This window comes from Oncorhynchus gorbuscha, unplaced genomic scaffold (assembly GCF_021184085.1).
Source record: "Oncorhynchus gorbuscha isolate QuinsamMale2020 ecotype Even-year unplaced genomic scaffold, OgorEven_v1.0 Un_scaffold_961, whole genome shotgun sequence".
Classification (NCBI taxonomy): domain Eukaryota; kingdom Metazoa; phylum Chordata; class Actinopteri; order Salmoniformes; family Salmonidae; genus Oncorhynchus; species Oncorhynchus gorbuscha.
Window position 1 is genome coordinate 223321 of NW_025745896.1, and position 24142 is coordinate 247462.

The 24142-nt window shown below is 42.3% G+C and overlaps 1 pseudogene; it reads left to right on the top strand.

The window, feature by feature from the left end:
• The first annotated feature begins 669 nt into the window (after window positions 1-669).
• LOC124020872 overlaps window positions 670-24142 on the top strand; it is a 30466-nt pseudogene continuing 6993 nt past the window's right edge.

Here is a 24142-nt window from a genome sequence, read left to right on the forward strand (position 1 = left end):
AACAGTGACTTATTATTATTATTATTATTATTATTATTATTATTATTATTGCTGTACTGTCTATAACTACCTTAACAAACAGTGACTTATTATTATTATTATTATTATTATTGTTGCTGTACTGTCTAGAACTACCTTAACAAACAGTGACTTATTATTATTATTATTATTGTTGCTGTACTGTCTATAACTACCTTAACAAACAGTGACTTATTATTATTATTATTGTTGCTGTACTGTCTAGAACTACCTTAACAAACAGTGACTTATTATTATTATTATTATTTTATTATTATTATTATTATTGTTGCTGTACTGTCTATAACTACCTTAACACAGTGACTTATTATTATTATTATTATTATTATTATTATTATTATTATTGTTGTTGTACTGTCTATAACTACCTTAACAAACAGTGACTTATTATTATTACAGACAGTTACCATGGAGATGAAATGTCACAACTACGTTTTCATGTGATTGCAATAAATCTTCTGATTGTTTCTATGTCTGTTAGTAAATGTTTTATAAGAGATAAATGATAAATGATAACAATTAACATTAAATAATTACTGTGTTAACCACAACCAACATGTTGGATCTCTGTTTAGGGGTCAGTGCTCTAAAATGAGTCTCTCTGGGGAGAGAGAGGAGGGGGTCCCTGCCTCTAAAATGAGTCTCTCTGGGGAGAGAGAGGAGGGGGTCCCTGCCTCTAAAATGAGTCTCTCTGGGGAGAGAGAGGAGGGGGGCCCTGCCTCTAAAATGAGTCTCTCTGGGGAACATCACACCAAAGCTAAGAGGTGAGATGACAATTTTTGATATCATTATTATGAGTTTATTTCCAAAATGTTCACATTTGTTTTTTAATCAGAAATGGTTGCTTATGGGTACCTTCAATATTACTGTTCTTAGATTTTTAACTAATAGATTTTAGATGGGTATATATATATAGCTTTGTGTGTGTGTGTGTGTGTGTGTGTGTGTGTATATATGTATATATGTATATATATATACACACACACACACATCTCACGTAGCCATCTTAATTATGATGAAAGCGCTTACTGTAAATCACTCTGGCTAATAGCATCTGCTAAATCAGGGGTTCTCAATCCGGGGTCTGTGGGGGAACTGCAGGGGTTCTCAATCCGGGGTCTGTGGAGGTACTGCAGGGGTTCTCAACCCGGGGTCTGTGGAGGTACTGCAGGGGTTCTCAACCCGTGGTCTGTGGAGGTACTGCAGGGGTTCCACGGCACCCTGACTGTACTCGTTGCAATGTTAGACATTTGATAGAATTTTCACATGACACGACCACTTGCCTACTCTTAATTATTGCCTAATATAATGGTATGCATCTTTTTGACAATATTACCGTTATATCAACACACTCTTCACACCCGTTTAACAACTCTAAATAGCTTTGGCATAGTAGGCATCACGTCCCTTGCCAATAATGTTGCCTACAACGTTGCAGACAATGTTCATATTCATTGAACACATTACAACCTAGACGCCTTCAAATGCCCAGTTTAGAATTATTATTTAACAACATGATGTTGTGTCCAAAGGGAGAACTTGAAATAACATGATGTAGATCATTAAATAATCAGAAGAACAACGTGTTTATTATTATACACTCTTAGAACAGAAGGTTCATTCTAGAAGCCTTTTTGGTTCTATCACTTCCTTAATATATGAAACCACTAAAACATTATATATATTTTTGGGTTCAGTGAAGAAGAACCTCTAGAGTTCTGATCAACGGAAGGTTAATGTTTAGAGGATGTGAATCAAGCAGCCTTCCAGTCATCAGATCACTTCTGGTGTTTTTTTTTCCCGGCCCGGGATTTGAACCAGCCACCTTTTGGCCACAGCACCAACTCCTCAGCTGCTGGGTGAAAATCTGAGTTAATCTGCCAAAATGAAGACACAATGCTGTGCAGACATAAATGGTGTGACTTATTATAATTATTATACATAAATCACTGCCAAAAGCACAAGACATACTGTTGCATGTAGGTCTACATTATTTATGGGTTGATCATATAGAAATGTAAAACATTATTTTAACTACTCCAAAGCAATTACATGTGGAACAGGAACCACTGACTCACTGCATTATTCTATAGTATTATCAAGACACCTGCTGTTAACTCTTAACTACTTAGGACAGCTCACGAGACTTCATGGATAGTTACCCACCCACTTAAGTGTAAAATGTCTTTATTCTCAGCACTTATACAACCAATTTTCTACTGAGACACTTTGGCCATATGGTCCCAGATCTCAAAATATTGTTATAAAAAAAACTTATAATGTTTTACATTATAATAAAAAATGAATATTACTGGGTTACCCACTGTAAAGACTGGGTTTAGTTGATTGTGTTGCATTGCGTGCGTGCACACTCTGGAACTGTCCGCGTCCCCGTACAGAACTGTCCCCGTACAGAACTGTCAGCGTCCCCGTACAGAACTGTCCGCGTCCCCGTACAGAACTGTCCCCGTACAGAACTGTCCACGTACAGAACTGTCCGCGTCCCCGTACAGCATATTGTCCGGTTACGTGCAGAGTGGACTGAGGTGATGTTGGGGAATAACGACGGGGTTTGTTACAGTGTCGAAACACCGAAGTTTATTGTTCAATTTGCTTTTTCTTTACGGTGAGGGACAGTGTGAGTGTAGCCAGATCCTTTTCACTCTCTATCCTTGTTTCATTTTGTGGTTCACCGGATTCATCATCGAGACGAGGGACAGACGAACGACCTGCTAGTCGGTACAGCTCGGTAAGCTAGCTAGCTACTCTACCAGCAGCATCCTAGTTACCATAGCTACCACTACATCATCACCGGCTGTCTGCATTTCTTGTGGACCGATGGAGCTCCCCGGTTGTTTCTTCCACCTGTTAAATCCCATGGAGGGCTTCTCCCTCTCTCGTTGACGGATGCTGGCTACCTCTGTCAGGTTCTCCTCTCTTCTCTAGATAGACGGTAACTTTAGTGTTTAACCCCTTTGTGTCCAAGGACCAAACTTTTGAATATCATTTTCAGTGCGCCTCAATCAAATCAAATCAAATGTATTTATATAGCCCTTCGTACATCAGCTGATATCTCAAAGTGCTGTACAGAAACCCAGCCTAAAACTCCAAACAGCAAGCAATGCAGATGTAGAAGCACGGTGGCTAGGAAACTCCCTAGAAAGGCCAAAACCTAGGAAGAAACCTAGAGAGGAACCAGGCTATATGGGGTCGCCAGTCCTCTTCTGGCTGTGACGCATGGAGATTATAACAGAACATGGCCAAGATGTTCAAATGTTCATAAATGACCAGCATGGTCAAATAATAGTAAGGCAGAACAGTTGAAACTGGAGCAGCAGCACGGCCAGGTGGACTGGGGACAGCAAGGAGTCATCATGTCAGATGGTCCTAGGGCTCAGGTCCTCTGAGAGAGAAAGAAAGAGAGGAGAGAATTAGAGAACGCACACTTAAATTCACACAGGACACCGAATAGGACAGGAAGTATTCCAGATATAACAAACTGACCCTAGCCCCCCGACACATAAACTACTGCAGCATAAATACTGGAGGCTGAGACAGGAGGGGTCAGACACTGTGGCCCCATCAGAGGACACCCCCGGACAGGGCCAAACAGGAAGGATATAACCCCACCCACTTTGCCACAGCACAGCCCCCACACCACTAGAGGGATATCTTCAACCACCAACTTACCATCCTGAGACAAGGCTGAGTATAGCCCACAAAGATCTCCGCCATGGCACAACCCAAGGTGGGGCGCCAACCCAGACAGGTATTGTGAGTAAACAACCTCGAGAGTGCCTCTTCCAGCCCTCCAATAAATTACACAATTCAACTCTCCCGGTTAGTAAATTTACCTCAACATGCCCCCGGAGAAGGCAGAGTAACGACACCAGCCTTTTAGCGGGGCTGACAGACTGACTACAACGTTCGCGACGCTAAATTAATTTAGTTATTAAACATGACTCACTGCTCGCGCCATTAACTAACGTCTGGAAGTCAGTTCTATTTGTGAAACTCTTCTTATGTTTCCCCATCTGAGCTCAGAGTAGATGAGAGATGTAATGTTTGTCTCTGTTGTGTTGAAGCCCAATCAAGCAGGAGAGACCAGCCTCCCCTGTTCCCAGCTGTGTGTCCATGAAGAGTGACTGGTCTATGGATCCTCCTATAGAGTTTAGAAAGGGAGACTTTTCTACTGAACAAAGGTAAGAACTCATGGGTCCTGGTCAGTGAGTTAAACAACACTGTCTCTAGTCATTTCACCTCCCATTTTCACGTTTATTTTTGTTTTCATAATCCATAGGCTAATCATTTTGTCCATTTTCATAGTCGTAAAACAATATTAAACAAACACAACATTCCCTCCCTGTGTGTGTGTGTGTGTGTGTGTGTGTGTGTGCGTGTGCTCCCTGGATGAGATGTAATATCATGTTTTGTCCACAGAAACCAACAGGAGAGATCAGAGTCAGAGATTCTCAGTGGTCAGTCTTCCCAGAGTCATCATACAGACCTGGCCTCCATATTCAGTGTATGTGGTCCTGTTATGTACATTTGTTTTTGTTTACCTCAAGTAAAGTTGATCTGTCAAACATTCATTAATGTGTTGATGAGAAAGCATTTAGTCTCTTGCTTAACTTATTTACTTTATTTATTTCAGTTGCTTGAACAGAATATTATGACATTTGTGAAGAACGAGCTGAAGATGTTCAAGAGGATTCTTAGTCCAGAACTCCCAGAAGGCTTTGAGAGTCAGATGCAGGATAAGGAAGTGGTGGATGCTGAAGATGAGAAGCAGGAGAGCAGTGCCAGCGAGGGGGCTCTGAAGATCACACTGCACATCCTGAGGAAAATGAACCAGAAGCAGCTTGCTGACACACTGGAGAAATGTAAGATCTGTCTGCCTCATGTTGAATGCTGTTTTATAACATTTAAAGCTGTAGCTAAAGTACAGTTAAAGTAGCTGTGTAACTCAATGATATTGTAGCAACCTGAACACTGTAATTTGTGAGTAAATAACTCACGGACACTAGAGAAGCTTTAACCACGTTTAATTCTTCCCAGAGGGTCGGTACAGCTGTAATTCAGACAACAAAACATCTCACACAAGCACTGATATTTAACCCTTGGCTAGCCTAGGCTGAGTCTCCTCCTCCAAAGCCGAACAGCCAATGTATCTATGTAGCTATACAAACCTTAGTGATATCTGTTCTTCCTCACTTCATCTGACCCCCTCCATCACTAATCCATGTCTCTCTCCCCTTATCAATGCCTGACACATGTAATCACTTCCCTGCACCAACACATTCCAAGCTTAGTGCTACAATATATACCTTCCTCCTATAACCATTACCTTCTGGTGTAGACCCTCCACTATATACCTTCCTCCTATAACCATTACCTTCTGGTGTAGACCATCCACTATATACCTTCCTCCTATAACCATTACCTTCTGGTGTAGACCCTCCACTATATACCTTCCTCCTATAACCATTACCTTCTGGTGTAGACCCTCCACTATATACCTTCCTCCTATAACCATTACCTTCTGGTGTAGACCCTCCACTATATACCTTCCTCCTACAGATACCCATTACCTTCTGGTGTAGACCCTCTACTATATACCTTCCTCCTACAGATACCATTACCTTCTGGTGTAGACCCTCCACTATATACCTTCCTCCTACAGATACCCATTACCTTCTGGTGTAGACCCTCCACTATATACCTTCCTCCTATAACCATTACCTTCTGGTGTAGACCCTCCACTATATACCTTCCTCCTACAGATACCCATTACCTTCTGGTGTAGACCCTCCACTATATACCTTCCTCCTACAGATACCCATTACCTTCTGGTGTAGACCCTCCACTATATACCTTCTTCCTATATCCATTACCTTCTGGTGTAGACCCTCCACTATATACCTTCCTCCTATAACCATTACCTTCTGGTGTAGACCCTCCACTATATACCTTCCTCCTATACTCATTACCTTCTGGTGTAGACCCTCCACTATATACCTTCCTCCTATAACCATTACCTTATACCTTCCTCCTATACCCATTACCTTCTGGTGTAGACCCTCCACTATATACCTTCCTCCTATACCCATTACCTTCTGGTGTAGACCCTCCACTATATACCTTCCTCCTATAACCATTACCTTCTGGTGTAGACCCTCCACTATATACCTTCATCCTACAGATACCCATTACCTTCTGGTGTAGACCCTCCACTATATACCTTCCTCCTATACCCATTACCTTCTGGTGTAGACCCTCCACTATATACCTTCCTCCTATAACCATTACCTTCTGGTGTCGACCCTCCACTATATACCTTCCTCCTACAGATACCCATTACCTTCTGGTGTAAACCCTCCACTATATACCTTCCTCCTACAGATACCCATTACCTTCTGGTGTAGACCCTCCACTATATACCTTCCTCCTATAACCATTACCTTCTGGTGTAGACCCTCCACTATATACCTTCCTCCTATAACCATTACCTTCTGGTGTAGACCCTCCACTATATACCTTCCTCCTATAACCATTACCTTCTGGTGTCGACCCTCCACTATATACCTTCCTCCTACAGATACCCATTACCTTCTGGTGTAAACCCTCCACTATATACCTTCCTCCTACAGATACCCATTACCTTCTGGTGTAGACCCTCCACTATATACCTTCCTCCTACAGATACCCATTACCTTCTGGTGTAGACCCTCCACTATATACCTTCCTCCTACAGATACCCATTACCTTCTGGTGTAGACCCTCCATTATATACCTTCCTCCTATAACCATTACCTTCTGGTGTCGACCCTCCACTATATACCTTCCTCCTACAGATACCCATTACCTTCTGGTGTAGACCCTGCACTATATACCTTCCTCCTATAACCATTACCTTCTGGTGTGGACCCTCCACTATATACCTTCCTCCTACAGATACCCATTACCTTCTGGTGTAGACCCTCCACTATATACCTTCCTCCTATAACCATTACCTTCTGGTGTAGACCCTCCACTATATACCTTCCTCATATAACCATTACCTTCTGGTGTCGACCCTCCACTATATACCTTCCTCCTACAGATATCCATTACCTTCTGGTGTAGACCCTCCACTATATACCTTCCTCCTATAACCATTACCTTCTGGTGTAGACCCTATGGGAGAAAGATGTACATATATGGAGGAACATAATACTGTAACACAAGAGAAAGATACACTTATAGAGTGCATTTACCATTCTGGTAAAATGCAATGTCTATTGTATAGGACAGGAGGCCATGAGAGTATGGGACAGCTAAACATTAAACAGACCACACGAAGGGAAGGCGACACATAGGCGCCTAGGGCAACTGGACATACCAAGGTCAGAGGTATATACAAAGGAGGGGGTCAGCCAAATGACCAACTAATGGACTATAGACATAGCCCACATATTTTTAGGACATGGAGATGCTGAAGGAATGTCAGAAGAGACACATAGTCTGCTGATCCTAGATAACACACGTACAAAAGAACGCATTAGGCTAAGTGCAGGGACAAAGCAAGGGTCTTGTCACCATTATAATCTGATGGAAAGCAGGTATGGGCGTTGTTGGGCGTGAACAAGCAGGATGCACAGATTGAAAGATTATATTGTAGCAGTGATATTGTAGCAGCCTTAACACAACACCTAGTGACCTCATCAAGTAGCAGCAGGGATGTGTTGTGGTGATTAATTTAGAGAAAGAGAGACAACATTAATAATACCATCAATAAAACCAATAATAATATAATCAGTCACACCAGTCTGTAATGCATTATGAAAACATTTACACATTTATACAGTCAGTTTAGAGAAGAAATGATTATAATTTACAACTTTATAACAGTCCTACAATACTGTAGGCATTAAAACAGACAATATTAATATCCTCTGTGTTATTTCTTCATTCAGATGATCTTGCTGTGTTTTGCCAACGTGAACTCAAATCTAGTCTAAAGAAGAAGTTTCAATGTGTATTTGAGGGGATCGCTAAACAAGGAAACCCAACACTTCTCAGTAAGATCTACACAGAGCTCTACATCACAGAGGGTGGAACAGGAGAGGTCAATAATGAACATGAGCTGAGACAGATTGAGACAACAACCAGGAAACAAGCAAGACCAGAGACTCCAATCAAATGTAACGACATCTTCACACCCTTAACTGGACAAGACAAACCTATCAGAACTGTGCTGACAAAGGGAGTCTCTGGCATTGGAAAAACAGTCTCTGTGCAGAAGTTCATTCTGGACTGGGCTGAAGGAAAAGCAAATCAGGATGTCCAATTTGTATTTTCATTCCCTTTTCGGGAGCTGAATTTGATGAAAGAGGACAAACACACTTTAATTGAACTTCTTAATCACTTCTCAATGGAAACCAAACAGTCAGGAATCTCCAACTTCGACAAGTACAAAGTTCTGTTAATCTTTGATGGTCTGGATGAGTGCCGACTGCCCCTAGACTTCCAGAACAACAAGATATGTTGGGACGTCACAGAGTCAACCTCAGTGGATGTTCTGCTGACAAACCTCATCAAGGGAAATCTGCTTCCCTCTGCTCTCCTCTGGATAACTGCCCGACCTGCAGCAGCCAATAAGATCCCTTCAGGGTGTGTTGACCAGGTGACAGAGGTACGAGGGTTCAATGACCCACAGAGGGAGGAGTACTTCAGGAAGAGATTCAGTGATGAGGACCTGGCCAGAAGAATCATCTCACACATAAAGACATCAAGGAGCCTCCACATCATGTGCCACATTCCAGTCTTCTGTTGGATTTCTGCAACAGTCCTTGAACACATGCTGAAACATAAGAGAGAAGAGATGCCCAAGACTCTGACTGAGATGTACACACACCTTGTGTTGTTTCATACCAAACAGAAGAATGCAAAGTATCTTGGGAAAGAGACAGGTCCACACTGGAATAAAGAGAGCATTCTGTCACTGGGTAAACTGGCTTTTCAACAGCTTGTGAATTGCAATCTGATTTTCTATGAAGAAGACCTGAAGGAGGCTGGCATTGATGTCAATGAAGCCTCAGTGTACTCAGGATTGTGCACACAGCTCTTTAAAGAGGAACGTGGGCTGTACCAGGACAAGGTGTACTGCTTTGTTCATCTGAGCATTCAGGAGTTTCTGGCTGCTGTATATGTGTTCCTCTCATTCATAAACAACAATGAGAATCTAATGGACAAACTGCAATCAACATCCAGGAACTTTTCTGTGAGGATCAAACAAAGGCGTAAAGTTACTTTCTACAAGAGTGCTGTGGATAAAGCCTTACAAAGTGAGACGGGAAACCTGGACCTTTTCCTCCGCTTCCTTCTGGGCCTCTCACTGGAGTCCAATCAGAAGCACTTACGAGGTCTACTGACAAAGACAAGAAGCAGCTCACAGAGCCATGAAGAAACAGTCAAGTACATCAAGGAGAAGATCAGGGAGAATCCCTCTCCAGAGAGGAGCATCAATCTGTTCCACTGTCTGAATGAACTGAATGACCATTCTCTAGTGGAGGAGATCCAAAGATACCTGAGATCAGGAAGTCTCTCAAAACCCAACCTGTCACCTGCACAGTGGTCAGCTCTGGTCTTTGTGTTGCTGACTTCAGAAAAGGATCTGGATGTGTTTGACCTGAAGAAATACTCCAGATCAGAGGAAGGTCTTCTGAGGCTGCTGCCAGTGGTCAAAGCCTCCAGAGCTGCTCTGTGAGTAAATAAAATGACATATAAGAACTAATCATCAGGAAGAAATATTCAGTTTAGAGAAAAATATGTATTATATGTATATAATATTATATTGAATAACATACTGAATAAATGCATTGATTTTCACATTAGTATAACATTATGACCATACACTTATTGGAGACGGAAGATGAATCTGTTTGGGAAAATAAACCAAATGCATCTGCCATTGTCCTTCTACACTACTGGTGTTAAATGAACAGTGTGTTTGTGAAGTCATGATGATCTCTTTGTCAGGCTGTCAGGCTGTGGAGTCAAGATGGAAGGCTGTGCTTCTCTGGTCTCAGCTCTGAAGTCAAACCCCTCACACCTGAGAGAGCTGGATCTGAGTAACAATGACCTGAAGGATTCAGGAGTGAAGCTGCTCTCTGCTGGACTGGGGAATCCCCACTGTAAACTGGAGACTCTGAGGTAAGTATTAACAGATACAGATACTTTATGTATGTAGTTCTCCCATTTCAAAAAGTTGTAATTATTCGGTTATATTCACTTATAGTGTATTAAAGTAGTCATACGTTTAGTATTTGGTCCCATATTCCATGCCTGCAGTGATTACATCAAGCTTGTGGTTCTACTAACTTGTTGAATTAATTTGCAGTTTGTCTTGGTTGTGTTCGGATGTTTTCCTGATAGAAACTGAATGGTTCATAATGTCCTGTCATTTTGGAGTCACTTTTTCAAACACTTTTTTACAGACAGATGATTTAATTTATAATTCACTGTATCACAATTCCAGTGGGTCAGAGGTTTACATACAGTAAGTTGACTGTGCCTTTAAACAGCTTGTAAAATTCCAGAAAATCATGTCATAGCTTTAGAAGCATCTGATAGACTAATTGACATAATTTGGATGTATTTCAATGCCTACCTTAAAACTCAGTGCCTTTTTGCCTGACATTGGGAGAAATTTAAAATAAATCAGCCAAGACCTCGGACAAGTCTGGTTCATCCTTGGAAGCAATTTCCAAATGCATGAAGGTACCACGTTCATCTGTTCAAACAATAGTACGCAAGTATAAACACCATGGGACCACGCAGCCCTCATACCACTCAGGAAGGAGACATGTTCTGTCTCCTAGAGATTATCTTACTTTGTGGCAAATAAATCCCAGAACAACAGCAAAGGACCTTGTGAAGATGCTGGAGGTAAAAGGTACAAAGTATCTATATCCACAGTAAAATGAGTCCTATATCAACATAAGCTGAAAGGTTGTTCATCAATAAGCCACTGCTCCCAAACCACCATTAAAAAAAGCCAAACTACGGTTTGCAGCAAAATGGATTAAGGACAACAAAGTCAAGGTATTGGAGTGGCCATCACAAAGCCCTGACCTTTATCCTACATATAATTTGAGGGCAGAACTGAAAAAGCATGTGTGAGCAAGGAGACCTACAAACCTGACTCGGTTACACCAGCTCTGTCAGGAGGAATGGGCCAAAATTCCCTCAACTTATTGTGGGTAGTTTGTGGAAGGCTACTTGAAACATTTGACCCAAGTTAAACAATTTAAAGGCAATGCTACCAAATACTAATTGAGTGTATGTAAACTTCTGACCCACTGGGAATGTGATGAAAGAAATAAAAGCTGAAATAAATAATTCTCTCTACTATTATTCTGACATTTCACATTCTTAACATAAAGTAATGATCCCAACTGACCTAAGACAGGGAATTTTAACTAGGATTAAATGTCAGGAATTGTAAAAATTGAGTTTAAATGTATTTGGTTAAGGTGTATTTAAACTACCGACTTCAACTGTTTGTATTAAAATACCCCAAATAAAAGGTGACATTATAAACTGTCACCTCATATGAAACATTAGATCTGAAATCCAAAATGTTGGAGTATAGAGCCACATTTAAAATGTCAGCTTCACTGTCTAAATAGATATGGTGTGGACTGTATACTCAATACAATCTAAATCTGATACCTCACTGTCTAAAGAGATATGGTGTGGACTGTATACTCAATACAATCTAAATCTGATACCTCACTGTCTAAATAGATATGGTGTGGACTGTATACTCAATACAATCTAAATCTGATACCTCACTGTCTAAATAGATATGGTGTGGACTGTATACTCAATACAATCTAAATCTGACACCTCACTGTCTAAATACATATGGTGTGGACTGTTTGTATTGAATAATCTGATTCCTCACTGTCTAAATAGATATGGTGTGGACTGTATACTCAATACAATCTGATTCTGATTCCTCACTGTCTCTTTTGACTAATACTGCTTTTTTAAACTGGTCTGGTCAGTTTACTCAAATATTTGTACTGTACATGTTTCTATCTGAGGAAATACTTTTGATAATTTATAATAATGGTACATTAATATATGAATAGATATGGCAGGTTTCAGAACACTATATCTGAAAATGTAGAAAAATATATACTGTATATATGTCTTTTGAGTTATATTTAAACTGCTCTGGTCAGTCTACTATAATATTTGTACTATACATGTCTGCAGGCAATACTTTGATCATTTGTCATTTTTAATGATACATTCATTTACGAATATATATATATGGAAAGTTTCAGGACACTGATATATCTGAATATGTTGAAAAAATATACTGCCACTATTTTCAACACCAAAGAATATCAGTGTGATTTTAATATGATTTGACTCTTTGCAGGCTGTCAGGCTGTGGAGTCACAGAGGAAGGCTGTGCTTCTCTGGTCTCAGCTCTGAGGTCAAACCCCTCACACCTGAGAGAGCTGGACCTGAGTAACAATGACCTGAAGGATTCAGGAGTGAAGCTGATCTCTGCTGGACTGGAGGATCCACACTGCAGACTGGAGACTCTGAGGTCAGTATTATCAGATATGAAAGCACTTTATGTATGTAGTTCTCCCATTTCAAAAAGTCGTAATTATTCAGTTATATTCACTTATAGTGTATTAAAGTAGTCATACGTTTAGTATTTGGTCCCATATTCCATGCCTGCAGTGATTACATCAAGCTTGTGATTCTACTAACTTGTTGAATTAATTTGCAGTTTGTATTGGTTGTGTTTTAGATGTTTTTCCTAATAGAAACTGAATGGTGAATAATGTCCTGTCAGTTTGGAGTCACTTCACTTGTATTGTCAGTAAGAATAGAAGATGTTTCTGAACACTTCTACATTCATGTGGATGCTACCATGATTATGAATAATAATGAATGAATCTTGAATGATGATGAATGATGAAGTTACAGAGGCACAAAGATCAGACCCCCTCTGTTATTGGTAATAGTGAGAGGTTAGCATGTTTTGTTGTAGCCTCTGTTATTGATAATGGTGAGGTTAGCATGTTTTGTTGTAGCCTTTGTTATTGATAATGGTGAGGTTAGCATGTTTTGTTGTAGCCTCTGTTATTGATAATGGTGAGGTTAGCATGTTTTGTTGTAGCCTTTGTTATTGATAATGGTGAGGTTAGCATGTTTTGTTGTAGCCTCTGTTATTGATAATGGTGAGGTTAGCATGTTTTGTTGTAGCCTTTGTTATTGATAATGGTGAGGTTAGCATGTTTTGTTGTAGCCTTTGTTATTGATAATGGTGAGGGTAGCATGTTTTGTTGTAGCCTCTGTTATTGATAATGGTGAGGTTAGCATGTTTTGTTGTAGCCTCTGTTATTGATAATGGTGAGGTTAGCATGTTTTGTTGTAGCCTTTGTTATTGATAATGGTGAGGTTAGCATGTTTTGTTGTAGCCTCTGTTATTGATAATGGTGAGGTTAGCATGTTTTGTTGTAGCCTTTGTTATTGATAATGGTGAGGTTAGCATGTTTTGTTGTAGCCTTTGTTATTGATAATGGTGAGGTTAGCATGTTTCATTTATGATTTGTATTAGTTCTGGCATCAGGATTCATTTAGTTGTTTAGAAACATCTCGTCATGATCCACCATTCAGTTACTTTTGGGCAAAACATAACCCATAACACAACCAAAACAGACTGCAAATGCAACCAAGGAGTTTGGGAACAAGTACAAAATGTTTGACAACTTTAATACAATTGGTCAGACTACTTTGACTTCTTCAATTGGGGGACTGGATACAGTGACCTAACATAACCCATAACACACTGGATACACAGTGACCTAACATAACCCATAACGCATCCAAGACATAACCCATAACACACTGGATACACAGTGCTTTCACTTACAATATTAGCTTCACTGTCAAAATAGATGTTGTTTGGACTGTGTTAACTTAACGTTTAAAGTCCCCCTATATTTCTGTTACTACGGTGATATCACTCCAGTGGGCCTGGGAGTCAGTGTTGTGGGCCTGTCCTGAGTGTCATGGTAACCATGTATTAGGTAAATACGGTTTAGTAAACGTTGTTCAACAGGAACATAGTCGTTGTGTCATTTTAAGCTAACATTGGTAGCAGAGGATGGCTAATAACTACAATGTGCCACCTCGCTTCCACGAGAAGAGGTTTTATGAAAGTTGGAAAAATTAATTTGGAATCTGGACGGGTTACTAATCTGGGTTACTAATCTGGACACGGGTTACTAATCTGGACACGGGTTACTAATCTGGACACGGGTTACTAATCTGGACACGGGTTACTAATCTGGACACGGGTTACTAATCTGGACACGGGTTACTAATCTGGACACGGGTTACTAATCTGGACACGGGTTACTAATCTGGACACGGGTTACTAATCTGGACACGGGTTACTAATCTGGACACGGGTTACTAATCTGGACACGGGTTACTAATCTGGACACGGGTTACTAATCTGGACACGGGTTACTAATTGGACACTGGGTTACTAATCTGGACACGGGTTACTGGAGGCATATTCACACTGACTGTGTTACTGGAGGCATATTCACACTGACAGTGTTACTAGGAGGCATATTCACACTGACAGTGTTACTAGGAGGCATATTCACACTGACAGTGTTACTAGGAGGCATATTCACACTGACTGTGTTACTAGGAGGCATATTCACACTGACTGTGTTACTAGGAGGCATATTCACACTGACTGTGTTACTAGGAGGCATATTCACACTGACTGTGTTACTAGGAGGCATATTCACACTGACTGACTGTGTTACTAGGAGGCATATTCACACTGACTGTGTTACTAGGAGGCATATTCACACTGACTGTGTTACTAGGAGGCATATGTGTTACTAGGAGGCATATTCACACTGACTGTGTTACTAGGAGGCATATTCACACTGACTGTGTTACTAGGAGGCATATTACTGACTGTGTTCTAGGTTGCATATAGACACTGTCTGTGTTACTGGAGGAGGACATGGTTCTCCACAGTGAGCTTTCTAGTTGTGTTACTAGGAGGCATATTCACACTGACTCAGTGTTACTGCATATTCACACTGACTGTGTTGGATGGTAGAGGCATATTCACACTGACAGTGTTACTAAGTTGTTAGCAATTTGGTTGCATGGTAGAGACATGGACAACATCATTGATTTCAGAGTTACAATAGGATGTGCTGGATGGTAGAGACATGGTTCTCCTGGATGCAGTGTTAGCTTTCTAGTTGCTAGATACTGTCTGTCTGTCTGGATGGTAGAGACATGGTTCTCCTGGATGCAGTGTTAGCTTTCTAGTTGTTAGATCTGTCTGGATGGTAGAGACATGGTTCTCCTGGATGCAGTGTTAGCTTTCTAGTTGCTAGATACTAGATACTGTCTGTCTGGATGGTAGAGACATGGTTCTCCTGGATGCAGTGTTAGCTTTCTAGTTGTTAGATACTGTCTGTCTGGATGGTAGAGACATGGTTCTCCTGGATGCAGTGTTAGCTTTCTAGTTGCTAGATACTGTCTGTCTGGATGGTAGAGACATGGTTCTCCTGGATGCAGTGTTAGCTTTCTAGTTGCTAGATACTGTCTGTCTGTCTGGATGGTAGAGACATGGTTCTCCTGGATGCAGTGTTAGCTTTCTAGTTGCTAGATACTGTCTGTCTGGATGGTAGAGACATGGTTCTCCTGGATGCAGTGTTAGCTTTCTAGTTGCTAGATACTGTCTGTCTGGATGGTAGAGACATGGTTCTCCTGGATGCAGTGTTAGCTTTCTAGTTGCTAGATACTGTCTGTCTGGATGGTAGAGACATGGTTCTCCTGGATGCAGTGTTAGCTTTCTAGTTGCTAGATACTGTCTGTCTGTCTGGATGGTAGAGACATGGTTCTCCTGGATGCAGTGTTAGCTTTCTAGTTGTTAGATACTGTCTGTCTGGATGGTAGAGACATGGTTCTCCTGGATGCAGTGTTAGCTTTCTAGTTGCTAGATACTGACATGGTTCTCCTGTCTGTCTGGATGGTAGAGACATGGTTCTCCTGGATGCAGTGTTAGCTTTCTAGTTGCTAGATACTGTCTGTCTGTCTGGATGGTAGAGACATGGTTCTCCTGGATGCAGTGTTAGCTTTCTAGTTGTTAGATACTGTCTGTCTGGATGGTAGAGACATGGTTCTCCTGGATGCAGTGTTAGCTTTCTAGTTGCTAGATACTGTCTGTCTGTCTGGATGGTAGAGACATGGTTCTCCTGGATGCAGTGTTAGCTTTCTAGTTGCTAGATACTGTCTGTCTGGATGGTAGAGACATGGTTCTCCTGGATGCAGTGTTAGCTTTCTAGTTGCTAGATACTGTCTGTCTGGATGGTAGAGACATGGTTCTCCTGGATGCAGTGTTAGCTTTCTAGTTGCTAGATACTGTCTGTCTGTCTGGATGGTAGAGACATGGTTCTCCTGGATGCAGTGTTAGCTTTCTAGTTGTTAGATACTGTCTGTCTGTCTGGATGGTAGAGACATGGTTCTCCTGGATGCAGTGTTAGCTTTCTAGTTGTTAGATACTGTCTGTCTGTCTGGATGGTAGAGACATGGTTCTCCTGGATGCAGTGTTAGCTTTCTAGTTGCTAGATACTGTCTGTCTGGATGGTAGAGACATGGTTCTCCTGGATGCAGTGTTAGCTTTCTAGTTGCTAGATACTGTCTGTCTGGATGGTAGAGACATGGTTCTCCTGGATGCAGTGTTAGCTTTCTAGTTGCTAGATACTGTCTGTCTGGATGGTAGAGACATGGTTCTCCTGGATGCAGTGTTAGCTTTCTAGTTGCTAGATACTGTCTGTCTGGATGGTAGAGACATGGTTCTCCTGGATGCAGTGTTAGCTTTCTAGTTGTTAGATACTGTCTGTCTGTCTGGATGGTAGAGACATGGTTCTCCTGATGCTGGATGGTAGAGTGTTGCTTTCTAGTTGTTAGATACTGTCTGTCTGTCTGGATGGTAGAGACATGGTTCTCCTGGATGCAGTGTTAGCTTTCTAGTTGCTAGATACTGTCTGTCTGGATGGTAGAGACATGGTTCTCCTGGATGCAGTGTTAGCTTTCTAGTTGCTAGATACTGTCTGTCTGGATGGTAGAGACATGGTTCTCCTGGATGCAGTGTTAGCTTTCTAGTTGTTAGATACTGTCTGTCTGGATGGTAGAGACATGGTTCTCCTGGATGCAGTGTTAGCTTTCTAGTTGCTAGATACTGTCTGTCTGGATGGTAGAGACATGGTTCTCCTGGATGCAGTGTTAGCTTTCTAGTTGCTAGATACTGTCTGTCTGGATGGTAGAGACATGGTTCTCCTGGATGCTGTCTGTCTGTTACTGGATGCAGCTTTTAGTTGCTAGATACTGTCTGTCTGGATGGTAGAGACATGGTTCTCCTGGATGCAGTGTTAGCTTTCTAGTTGCTAGATACTGTCTGTCTGGATGGTAGAGACATGGTTCTCCTGGATGCAGTGTTAGCTTTCTAGTTGCTAGATACTGTCTGTCTGTCTGGATGGTAGAGACATGGTTCTCCTGGATGCAGTGTTAGCTTTCTAGTTGTTAGATACTGTCTGTCTGTCTGGATGGTATGGTAGAGACATGGTTCTCCTGGATGCAGTGTTAGCTTTCTAGTTGCTAGATACTGTCTGTCTGGATGGTAGAGACATGGTTCTCCTGGATGCAGTGTTAGCTTTCTAGTTGCTAGATACTGTCTGTCTGGATGGTAGAGACATGGTTCTCCTGGATGCAGTGTTAGCTTTCTAGTTGCTAGATACTGTCTGTCTGGATGGTAGAGACATGGTTCTCCTGGATGCAGTGTTAGCTTTCTAGTTGTTAGATACTGTCTGTCTGTCTGGATGGTAGAGACATGGTTCTCCTGGATGCAGTGTTAGCTTTCTAGTTGTTAGATACTGTCTGTCTGTCTGGATGGTAGAGACATGGTTCTCCTGGATGCAGTGTTAGCTTTCTAGTTGCTAGATACTGTCTGTCTGGATGGTAGAGACATGGTTCTCCTGGATGCAGTGTTAGCTTTCTAGTTGCTAGATATGTCTGTCTGTCTGGATGGTAGAGACATGGTTCTCCTGGATGCAGTGTTAGCTTTCTAGTTGCTAGATACTGTCTGTCTGTCTGGATGGTAGAGACATGGTTCTCCTGGATGCAGTGTTAGCTTTCTAGTTGCTAGATACTGTCTGTCTGGATGGTAGAGACATGGTTCTCCTGGATGCAGTGTTAGCTTTCTAGTTGCTAGATACTGTCTGTCTGGATGGTAGAGACATGGTTCTCCTGGATGCAGTGTTAGCTTTCTAGTTGTTAGATACTGTCTGTCTGGATGGTAGAGACATGGTTCTCCTGGATGCAGTGTTAGCTTTCTAGTTGCTAGATACTGTCTGTCTGGATGGTAGAGACATGGTTCTCCTGGATGCAGTGTTAGCTTTCTAGTTGTTAGATACTGTCTGTCTGGATGGTAGAGACATGGTTCTCCTGGATGCAGTGTTAGCTTTCTAGTTGCTAGATACTGTCTGTCTGGATGGTAGAGACATGGTTCTCCTGGATGCAGTGTTAGCTTTCTAGTTGCTAGACTACTGTCTGTCTGGATGGTAGAGACATGGTTCTCCTGGATGCAGTGTTAGCTTTCTAGTTGCTAGATACTGTCTGTCTGTCTGGATGGTAGAGACATGGTTCTCCTGGATGCAGTGTTAGCTTTCTAGTTGCTAGATACTGTCTGTCTGGATGGTAGAGACATGGTTCTCTGGATGCTGGATGCAGTGTAGATACTGTTTCTGGATGGTTGTTCTCCTAGATACTGTCTGTCTGTCTGGATGGTAGAGACATGGTTCTCCAGTGTTAGCTTTCTAGTTGTAGATACTGTCTGTCTGGATGGTAGAGACATGGTTCTCCTGGATGCAGTGTTAGCTTTCTAGTTGCTAGATACTGTCTGTCTGGATGGTAGAGACATGGTTCTCCTGGATGCAGTGTTAGCTTTCTAGTTGCTAGATACTGTCTGTCTGGATGGTAGAGACATGGTTCTCCTGGATGCAGTGTTAGCTTTCTAGTTGCTAGATACTGTCTGTCTGGATGGTAGAGACATGGTTCTCCTGGATGCAGTGTTAGCTTTCTAGTTGCTAGATACTGTCTGTCTGTCTGGATGGTAGAGACATGGTTCTCCTGGATGCAGTGTTAGTGTTAGATACTGTCTGTCTGGATGGTAGAGACATGTTCTCCTGGATAGTGTTAGCTTTCTACTAGATACTGTCTGTCTGGATGGTAGAGACATGGTTCTCCTGGATGCAGTGTTAGCTTTCTAGTTGCTAGATACTGTCTGTCTGGATGGTAGAGACATGGTTCTCCTGGATGCAGTGTTAGCTTTCTAGTTGCTAGATACTGTCTGTCTGGATGGTAGAGACATGGTTCTCCTGGATGCAGTGTTAGCTTTCTAGTTGTTAGATACTGTCTGTCTGTCTGGATGGTAGAGACATGGTTCTCCTGGATGCAGTGTTAGCTTTCTAGTTGCTAGATACTGTCTGTCTGGATGGTAGAGACATGGTTCTCCTGGATGCAGTGTTAGCTTTCTAGTTGTTAGATACTGTCTGTCTGTCTGGATGGTAGAGACATGGTTCTCCTGGATGCAGTGTTAGCTTTCTAGTTGCTAGATACTGGTCTGGTCTGTCTGGATGGTAGAGACATGGTTCTCCTGGATGCAGTGTTAGCTTTCTAGTTGTTAGATACTGTCTGTCTGTCTGGATGGTAGAGACATGGTTCTCCTGGATGCAGTGTGTCTAGCTGTCTGTCTGGATGGTAGAGACATGGTTCTCCTGGATGCAGTGTTAGCTTTCTAGTTGCTAGATACTCTGTCTGGATGGTAGAGACATGGTTCTCCTGGATGCAGTGTTAGCTTTCTAGTTGTTAGATACTGTCTGTCTGGATGGTAGAGACATGGTTCTCCTGGATGCAGTGTTAGCTTTCTAGTTGCTAGATACTGTCTGTCTGGATGGTAGAGACATGGTTCTCCTGGATGCAGTGTTAGCTTTCTAGTTGCTAGATACTGTCTGTCTGGATGGTAGAGACATGGTTCTCCTGGATGCAGTGTTAGCTTTCTAGTTGCTAGATACTGTCTGTCTGGATGGTAGAGACATGGTTCTCCTGGATGCAGTGTTAGCTTTCTAGTTGCTAGATACTGTCTGTCTGTCTGGATGGTAGAGACATGGTTCTCCTGGATGCAGTGTTAGCTTTCTAGTTGTTAGATACTGTCTGTCTGTCTGGATGGTAGAGACATGGTTCTCCTGGATGCAGTGTTAGCTTTCTAGTTCTAGATACTGTCTGTCTGGATGGTAGAGACATGGTTCTCCTGGATGCAGTGTTAGCTTTCTAGTTGCTAGATACTGTCTGTCTGGATGGTAGAGACATGGTTCTCCTGGATGCAGTGTTAGCTTTCTAGTTGCTAGATACTGTCTGTCTGTCTGGATGGTAGAGACATGGTTCTCCTGGATGCAGTGTTAGCTTTCTAGTTGTAGATACTCTGTCTGTCTGGATGGTAGAGACATGGTTCTCCTGGATCAGTGTTAGCTTTCTGGACTGTCTGTCTGGTAGAGACATGGTTCTCCTGGATGCAGTGTTAGCTTTCTAGTTGCTAGATACTGTCTGTCTGTCTGGATGGTAGAGACATGGTTCTCCTGGATGCAGTGTTAGCTTTCTAGTTGCTAGATACTGTCTGTCTGGATGGTAGAGACATGGTTCTCCTGGATGCAGTGTTAGCTTTCTAGTTGTTAGATACTGTCTGTCTGTCTGGATGGTAGAGACATGGTTCTCCTGGATGCAGTGTTAGCTTTCTAGTTGTTAGATACTGTCTGTCTGGATGGTAGAGACATGGTTCTCCTGGATGCAGTGTTAGCTTTCTAGTTGTTAGATACTGTCTGTCTGTCTGGATGGTAGAGACATGGTTCTCCTGGATGCAGTGTTAGCTTTCTAGTTGTTAGATACTGTCTGTCTGTCTGGATGGTAGAGACATGGTTCTCCTGGATGCAGTGTTAGCTTTCTAGTTGCTAGATACTGTCTGTCTGGATGGTAGAGACATGGTTCTCCTGGATGCAGTGTTAGCTTTCTAGTTGCTAGATACTGTCTGTCTGGATGGTAGAGACATGGTTCTCCTGGATGCAGTGTTAGCTTTCTAGTTGCTAGATACTGTCTGTCTGTCTGGATGGTAGAGACATGGTTCTCCTGGATGCAGTGTTAGCTTTCTGTTGCTAGATACTGTCTGTCTGTCTGGATGGTAGAGACATGGTTCTCCTGGATGCAGTGTTAGCTTTCTAGTTGCTAGATACTGCCTGTCTGTCTGGATGGTAGAGACATGGTTCTCCTGGATGCAGTGTTAGCTTTCTAGTTGCTAGATACTGTGTCTGGATGGTAGAGACATGGTTCTCCTGGATGCAGTGTTAGCTTTCTAGTTGTTAGATACTGTCTGTCTGGATGGTAGAGACATGGTTCTCCTGGATGCAGTGTTAGCTTTCTAGTTGCTAGATACTGTCTGTCTGTCTGGATGGTAAGGGAGCAACAGTTGGCTTTGACTGTGCTGACTTTTGCGTCAATGAAGTCGGCACTAAAAATACTTTTTGGTGAAAAGATGTCTGTCGCGCCAATGCAAGTGAGTGACGCAGCATATTACACTGATCAGCAGAGAAAAGGCACCAACACGTCACATTCCCATGACAACCAGAAGAGGGGGCCATTGCCCGGCACAAATCCACTGGACAGATATGGAGGAGATCAAAATGTGTTATTTGTCAAAGCACCACTGGGTTAAAGACTATCCTCATAAAAACGAACAAGTTAAACTAACAGAGGAAAATATAAACACAGAGATTGAGCAACATTGCATCAAACAAATCTGCTTCTGATACTGAGATCTGTATAGTTGAATCCTTAGGGTCTGCTGTGGTTGATACTGAGATCTGTATAGTTGAATCCTTAGGAAATGGCTTGATAGCTGTGTCAGTGAACTAAATATGAAAGAAGTACAACATATGATTGACAAACCAAACAACAGAGCTTTCAAATTTAGAGATGGGAGAACTGTTCATTCTACCAAGAGAGTCAAGATACCAGCAGAGATTGGTCAGACTAAGTGTCACATTGAAACAGAGGTGGTCTCTACAGATATCCCCTTACTATTAAGCAAAGCTTCCCTCGGGAAGGAAGGGGCTGTACTAGACATAACAAATGACAAGGCAGTGATGATTAAACAACCAGTGACCCTTGAACTTACTACCTCAGGCCACTATTGTGTAAACATTTTAGACAGACATCACACAGAGTCCATGTAAGAATTGTATTCTGATGGACACAGAGCACATGGAAATTCTGACATCACAGAGAACATGGAGATTCTGACACCACAGAGCACATGGAGATTCTGACAGCACAGAGAACATGAACACAAAGGAAAAACACATTGTATTGTTAACTTCACAAACAGCTTGGACATGCTACAGTTGACAGACTTCAGAAATGACAGTTCTGGGAATAATGATGAGTATTTCCATTCTACAGCACCCTCAGTGGCTGCCGAGTTCTGTCAGTCCCCACCGCGGCCGCGTGTGGCAACCTCTTCAGTACCTGCGAACTGAGACGAGAATATTGGTCTGTGATATCGCAAATTGTTTCACCAGTGGGAGTCACCGGGTCAGTTGCTGGACTGACGCCATTAGTGTCATTGTAAGGGTTGACAGACCCCACAAAGTGTAAGGTGTGTCATCGGAAGCAGAGTATACTCTGCGTATCAATGTTTTTCTTGCTGAGACGGCCGCAGTGTTTGTGGAAGTGTCCGAAGGGCAAGAGAAGTTAATCTCAACTACCGTATTGCATGATTGCAAGGAGGAGGGAAGTTGCTCATTCACAGAGACAGCTGGCTCGAAATCATGACACGAATGGTCAATCAGATTGGCTGATGGAATGTGTCGAGATATCGTAATCTCTCCTTGGATCAGATTCTGCCCCAAGATGTTTCTAAACGTCTCTTTCCCGAGGGGTGCTTTCGACAGATACCCTCGTGAATGACTGCGTTGCAGCTAGCATTAGGGGCGACAGTGTGGTCGGTAGAGAAGGCACGGTGGCCTGTGACCATACCTGGTTGGTTTTCCAATCCATCAATGGGAGTAACCGATTAATTAAGTCTGCTCCAAGTAGCAGGGTTACAGTTTTGAGGCTGGTAACATACACAGGGTGAATGAGCAATACGTCCTTGAAGTGTAGTTTCAGCATGACTCTCAATGTGAGAGGCGAGGTAGTCTGAGTGACCCCTCGAAGTGTAGTGTCTCATCGTTCCACTTTTAACCAACATTTAGTTGGCTTCAAAGCCCTTTTTAGATCATCAAACAATGTTTGAGAGATGAGTGATATCGTCGCACCCGAATCAATTAGCGCATGACAAGTGATGCAGTCCTCCAGGACTGTTTCCAGCTATGGTTGTTTCGATTCGTGTTTAGTGAACATGTTCCCCACAAAGTGGAGTGGTTCTTCGCAACAACGTGTTGTGTCAATTCTGTTCAAGGTGGAAGCAGATCGACTTTTCAGATTTTGAGTGGGCTTGGCTTTAACGAAGCGTTTGACCTTTTCTTCGCAACCTTTGTATCAGAGTCTATAGACAAAACCCGGTGGCTTGTTTCTTGATCAAGCGGGCTCTGGATAGGGTCTCTGATGAGAGCGGGAGAGATTTTAATTTTAACGTCCTTGCTAATGTTAATTCCTGCGGACCTGGTGTCCGGTAATTCCCCGTCTAGTCCTTGTGACGATCTTTTACCCTTTTCTCAAAGGTTTCTCGCTTTAGTTCTTCATGTAGTGGAACTTCTGGAGAACATTGGTCTACGTTTTGATCATCCTTCAACCATTTGTTACCCTTGTGCTCTGACACTTTGTGTGGGTTGGGTGCAGGAACGTAGCGAATAGGTCGATTGTAGCGGTAGTCGTTTTGATGGCAACGTACTTAACAGTTATTTTGACCGCAGAGGTTATTGGAATCATGGTTTCG